Genomic DNA, 7,105 nt, shown 5'->3' with positions numbered 1-7,105 from the left:
CTCAGCTTGCAAGTCATTCTACAGAAAGGCACTCTCAAACATCCTCCATAAATTATGCCCAACACCATCTTTATCTGGTACTGGGCTATTGAAGGCCATAATTTATTTTTTAATCTAAATTTCATGGTTAGAAGCTCTCCCTTGGAGATCAGAAGTAATATAAAAATCCCCCGTATTGCTACATCTCTTTGACTATACTGGAAATGCCATCCAGTGCAAAAATTCAGGAAAAAAATATATGTGGGGGTGACTTCTCCGCGAGTCCCCCTGGTGCCACAGACACACATGAATGAATAAATATGGCTGAGATAAGATGAGATCTGTTTAGGGGAGGAGAAGTGGGCCGTGGCCAATTTCTCAGGGGAGACAAAGGCCAGCAGCGCCCAGTTTCTCTGAGGAGAAAAAGGCCTCAAGCGCCCTCTTCCATAGCCTTTTATTGAGTTGTAATACACAGGAATACAGGGGGGCAAGGATCAAACACTAGATAACACTTCAAAGAGGTCTGAGGGCTTCAGAGTCTGAGTCAGTGTCTGTCAGGAAGAGAGTTGCAGAAACTTTGGGAGACATACTCATTTCCTCTCGGACCCTTATCATGTGAATGAAAGCACTCTTAGCAGAGCAGATTTCACAGGTTTATCAGCAAGTCTTTGTGGTGCCAGATTTTTCCCCAGGGCACCCTCTGGCCAGGCGAGGAGCCGCACCTCTCCCCAACAGGTATTCAGGCTTAAGGGGATTAGAGCCAGGAAGCACTTCTCCCAGAGGACATGGGGACTTGGGCTTTGTCAAAGCTGGGGGGTGGGGGGCGGGGGGGCGAGAGTCCATTGCTCTTTGTTGCAGCCCTGCCCCCCGAGTTCTTCCATGAAGGCCTCCCAAGTGATCGAGTCTGGCTTAGGTTGCCCCCCACTGTGAGGGGTCTTACCCATCATTGACTTCCCACCAAGCTTTGGGGGCAGGTAGAGGAACTGAGGAAGCGTTTGCTACCAGAGACAAGCCTTGTCTCCTGTGGCTGGCATTCCAAAGGTCGTCCCCTCACCCTTAGCTACAAAGGATAGAGATACAATGCCTAAAACTAGGCAGAGCAATCTGCTACAAGTATACACAAGTTGAATAGAAAAAAACAAAAAACATTTAAAGATGACATGAATAGATATTAAAAAAAGCCAGAAGAATCCACTTACCTCATCATAATTAATAAATAACTTTTGCAAGCCTCTGGAATGTAAGGTAAATATGGAAAGTCAATTGTATGTTTATATATCTGTAGTAAACAGCTAGAAATGAATAAAATATGTCATTTATCACATCAAAGGCAGTACTTCTTGAGGGATGCCAGTGCTTGCTTGTTTATGCCTTTTGACCACAGGACTAGAAATTCATGAGGTCTGGCCTTGTCTGCTTTATTTGCCATTTCATACCTGTCCTGGCACAGAATGGGTACTCAACACAGCACTGACAACATCTGAGAATGATTTCTAGGTGTGTCTGTCTCTCCTGCTCCCTGTGCTTACTTTGCAAAGAAGTTCTGCAAGAGATGAGTGTCCTATTTGTCCTCTGAGACATTTTGTGCCAGGCTCAGGTGCCCAGAGATCATTCGACAGAGGATTTTTTAAGCACCTGTTAAGACTTGTAGCACTGTGACTATCAAGGATTTATACATTTTAATGTTTCAACATGACAAATGAACGTGGGTTGGAAATGAGATGACACATCCATTTCCCATAGAGGTGCCGGAGGAAGGTGATATCACATGGGGAGGAGCTCAAGAGGCATGTACCAGGGGTGGGGAGGCTGGAGCTTGATCTGAAATGTATTTTAGAGTTGGTAGTGGATGGAGGAGTATGGGAATGAGTGGAGACTCTGGGAGAAAGAATTAGAGCCTCAGTAGTGGTTGGGTTGAAATGCTTGGAATGGGAAGTTTTCAAGAAATTTTCACCTGTGACAAATTCTATGGAGTAGCTGTGACTCAGGCACAGTGTAGGAAGCAGCATGACACAATAGCCAAAGTATGAAGACAACCTGTGTCCATCAATGGCTGAATGGATAAAGCAGATGTGGAACTGGAATATTATTCAGCTGTGAGAAAGAAGGAAATCCTGCATTAGTAACAACTTGAATGATGCTTAAGGGCATTATATAAGTGAAATAAGTCTGACAGAGAAAGACAAATAACTGGGACTCCACTTTTATGTTAACTCTACAAAAGCTGAACTCATAGAGACAGTTGAATGGTGGTTTCCAAGGGCTCGGGTTGGGGGAAATGGGATGTTGGTGTTGGGAAAATTTTCCAAGTTGTACTCAGACTGACCTCCAAAGGTCAGGGCTAAGAGTCCAAAGAAAGAGGCTGGCAACTTCAGAATTAAACAGAGGTTAACATATTAAGGGAACTTATGGACATAATCAGGGTCTTAGACAGTAGCAAGATGGGAGATCTCCACATCTGAAAAAAAAATGGACTTGAGACGGAGGCTCCAGGAGCCCAGGTGGCTTGTAGCCAAGTGGCATGTGCTTGTTAAGAGATGTATATTCCAAAACAGTAACCAACTTAAGGTGCCCACTCACCTATGTAAGAACATCCCTTTCAGGTGATATTGGCCCACCTTTCCCCAGATGAGCTGATGGCCACTGAAAGCAACTTGCTTCTTAAGATGGTGTCTGTCCCATCAAGTACCAGAAACCATTTGCCCCATGGTTAGTTAAAGGGTACAAACTTCCATTTAAATGATGAAGAGGTTTTGGGGATCCACTGTACAGCATAGTAATTATAGATATTAATACCGTAGTATATTCTTGAAAGTTGTTAACAAAATCAATCTCAAATTCTCTCACCATGAAAAAGAAATGGTAATTATATGACATGATGGAGGTGTTAGTTAATGTTATGGTGGTAATAATTTTGCAGTTTATAATTGTATCAAATCAGCACATTGTACACCTTAAATATCCACATAATATGTCAATTATATCTCAATAAAGCTGGGGAAAAAATGGTGTGATAGACACCCAGTCCTTGGGCTGTGAAGTCTATTTCCTTCTTACCATGACATCTTTTTTTTTTATATTTTATTTATTTATCTTTGAAAGGAGAGAGGGAGAGAAACATCAATGTATGGTTGCCTTTCATGCGTCCCCTGCTGGGAACTGGCCTGCAGGGAACTGGTCTGCAACCCAGGCATGTGCCCTAACTGGGAATCGAACCGCGATTGTCTGGTTCGCAGGCCCGTGCTCAATCCACTGAGCTACACCAGCCAGGGCACCATGACATCTTCATGAAAGAGATTTTTGAGAAATAAGGAAGAGGATCTATGTTCTGAGTTTGGTCCATGTCAGCTCTCGATGAGGAGAAACGTGGCTAGGTAAATAATTCGGTGGAAAGGAGAAAGGAAGCAGAGGGAACAGAGAAGTTTACAGACCCAGAAATCTGCATCTAAGGTGAAGCTGGATGTCCTACAATATAGGAGGTTTTGTCAGACCTGTTTGATAAGACTGTCATAGGACAGTGTGAAATTCAGAAGTTGTAAAAGAAAGAACTCACCAAATTGAATTTCATAAAAATGAAGTTTTTGAGCATTAGGGAAAAAACATAAAGGTAAAAGATAAGTGAGAAAAAGAAAATATTTGCAATGTCCAATTGAATGAACTATGATCCAGTAGAAAGCAACAAAAAAACCCAGTTGTAAATGGGTGAAGTATAAGTAGAGAAATAAACACTGTAATGTAAGAGATGGGGAAGAAATAAAGACAAATGAAAGCTTGCACATTTCAAGAAATAAAAACTTTAAACAAATGCAATATTGTACCTTGACAAACAGATGGCTGAAACAAATAAAAGAGGTTCATCCTCTAAAATCCTAGGCAGGCAAAGATGTAAGGAATAGGCATTCCCAAATACAGCTAGTGTGACTTGGGATGAACTTTCTGGAGAAAACTTTGGGTCATTGCTCTTGAAAACTAAACATCATTTTTGCCTGGTTCCCCAAAGACAGAGTGAGGATGTTTTGCTCCCAGACTTGTGGGTCAGGTGGCTATCCCCAGGCCTGAGAGAGCAGGAGGGCAAGGTAGGTGTCTGCCAAATGGATCAAGGTGGGGTGGGGTGACTCTTGGGAAAGCCTACATCTGTCCTTGGCCATTGAAGAGCAGGGCTCCCCTTCTATCACCAAGGTTGAGGGGGTTACCTCTGGGGCTTGTTCAGGAGCCCCCACAGGATGGCCCTGGGACACAGGTGTTGCGAGGAGTTCTTCCTTCACAAGTCATGGCTGCAACTGCTGAGTCAATCATGACAGCCTAAGAGGACTATTCAGACCCCCAAGTTACAGGGGAGGAAACTGAGGCTCATGCAGGTGAGGTTTCTTCTGAAGACCCCCATGCAGTAGAAGGCAGACCATGTCCCAGGGCAGGATGGGAACCACAGGTGTGACTGGCACCATTCCCCTCCACTTCACTGTGGTGAGCGGGTCAATCATACCTCCACCCTGCCCTGGGCCTCATCCTCCTTCTCTGGAGGAACCATTCCTAGGGATATGAGGATCCTGGGGGCCAGCCTCTCCTTCAGTCCAAGTTGTCCCTGTTCTCCAGGAGGACCAGCCCAAGCCCCCACTCTGCCCAGGCTCCCTGGAAACCCCTCTGGGAAAGTTAGGAGGCCCCAGATTCTCCTTGAGTTTTCTTCCCACACCTCCCATCCAGGGGTCCTGTCCACAATCCTCTTAACAGGAGGAGGCGGGATCTTGATATTTTTAAGTGACCTAAGGCCAAGTAGGCTGTTCTGTTATCCTTCTTGGGCTGAGAGATCTCTTAAGACAGCCTCAGGGTCTGGATCTGGCCAGGCTGACACCCCCCCCACCGCCAACACACACACCTCTTGTCCACAGTGACTTGGCCTCTCCCAGGAGGTGCTGCTGTTCCCTCCACCTCTGTGTGCAGACCTCTGAAAGGTTGCTCTGAACACTGTTTTTAAAAAAATCATCCTATAATGACAGCTTAGATTTTGGCATCAAAACATTTGGAGTTTCTGAGTTCTAAGATACTTTAGTTTTACTTAATTTTATTTTTTTATTATATATTTTTACATTACCTCTTAGTCCCCTTATACCTCCCTCCCCCCAACCCAAGCAGTCACTACACTGTTGTTCGTGTCCCTAAGTCCTTCTTCCTTTTGGCTCAATCCCTCCACACCCTAACTTCCCCCCAAACTATCTGTCATCCTGCTCCATCTGTGACAAAATATTGCAAACCAAATACAGCAGTGCATCAAAAAGATCAAAATAAAAAGCTTCTGCATGGCTAAAGAAAACAGTATTAAATTAAAAAGACAACCAACTGTATGGGAAAACATATTTGCCAATGATACCTCAGACAAAGGTTTAATCTCCAAAATATACAAAGAACTTACACGACTCCACTCTAGGAAGACATCGAACCCAATTAAAAAATGGGAAAAGGACTTGAACAGACACTTCTCTAAAGAAGACATACAGAATACCCAGAGACACATGAAGAGAAGCTCAATATCGTTAGCTATCAGAGAGATGCAAATTAAAACCACAATGAGATACCACTTTACACCAGTCAGGATGGCTATAATAGACAAAGCAACAAACAACAAATGTTGGAGAGGGTGTGGGGAAAAGGGGACCTTAGTTCACTGTTGGTGGGATTGCAGACTGGTACAACCATTATGGAAAACAGTATGGAATTTTCTCAGAAAAATAAAAATTGACCTGCCCCTTTCGACCCAGCAATTCCACTGCTAGGATTATATCCCAAGAATCCTAAAACATCAATTTCAAAGAACCTATGCACCACAATGTTCATAGCAGCACCAATTTACAATAGCCAAGAGTTGGAAGCAACTAGGTGCCCATCAGTAATGAATGGATCGAGAAAATTGTGAGTACATATACACCATGGAATTCTATGCAGCAGAGAGAAAGAAGGAAGCTACTACCTTTGCAACAACATGGATGGAACTGGAAAGCATTATGCTGAGTGAAATAGGCCAGGCATTGAAGGACAAATACCATATGATCTCACCTTTGACAGGAAGCTAAAGAATAAAACAAACAAGCAAACAGAATAAAAATAAAGACGCTGAAATAGACCGAACAAGTGGGCGCCGACCAAGGGGAGAGGGAAGGGAACTTAAGGGGAAAAAAAAGGGGGGAGGGATTTTGAGGAACAAGTATGAAAGACACAGAGATGAGGACTGGAGGGGGGGGATGGGAGGGAGGGGGGAGACCGGGCGGGGGGGAGGGTGGGATGGGAGAAATGGATAAAAAAAAAATGTACTTGAAAAGTAACTAAATAAAAATAAAAATAAAAGATACATACCCTAAAAAAAAAAAAAAGATCATACACCATGATCAAGTGGGATTTATTCCAGGAATGTAAGGTTGGTACAACATTCACAAATCAATAAATGTGATTCGCCATACAAACAAAAAGAAGGACAAAAACCATATGATCATATCAATAGATGCAGAAAAAGCATTTAATAAAATCCAGCACCCATTTATTATAAAACTCATAGCAAAGTAGGAGTGGAGGGAGCATACCTAAATACAATAAAGGTCATATATGACAAACCCACTGCCAGCATCATAATCAATGAATGTACTGAACTAATAAGATGTTTACACTTGTTTCTATCTCATTTCCCCTCTTTCTTTGTGTTTCATTTTCCATTTCTAACTCTCTGAGCTGCGTGTTAGTTCCAGTAGCTTTTAGATCCAAAATTCACTCAAGAGGGAGTTCTGAAATTTCCATGTGATTGTTTTCTTTCAATTTTCTCATGTGTTTCTAGTGTCACTGATAGGCAATTACAGAAAATAATCTTTGTTAAATTGAGATTTTCATTGCAGACTAAAATGGTGAACTCTGTAAGTGTTATGTGGTCACCTGATGTTGTCGGGTATAGATTTGCATTTATTTCAATCCGGTTAATTTTTTTAAATATATTTTATTGATTAGGCCATTACGGTTGTTCTATTTCCCCCCTTCATTTCCCTCCACCCTGCACACCCCCTCCCCCGTCATTCCCCCCTTTAGTTTATGACCACGTGTCTCAAGTTCTTTAGATTCTATATTTCCCATACTATTCCTGCCCTCCCCC

This window comes from Artibeus jamaicensis, unplaced genomic scaffold (genome assembly GCF_021234435.1).
Source record: "Artibeus jamaicensis isolate MK-2021 breed Jamaican fruit bat unplaced genomic scaffold, CSHL_Jam_final contig_332, whole genome shotgun sequence".
Lineage (NCBI taxonomy): Eukaryota > Metazoa > Chordata > Mammalia > Chiroptera > Phyllostomidae > Artibeus > Artibeus jamaicensis.
The sequence above is the reverse complement of the archived record's forward strand: the minus strand, read 5'-3'. Positions refer to the sequence as shown.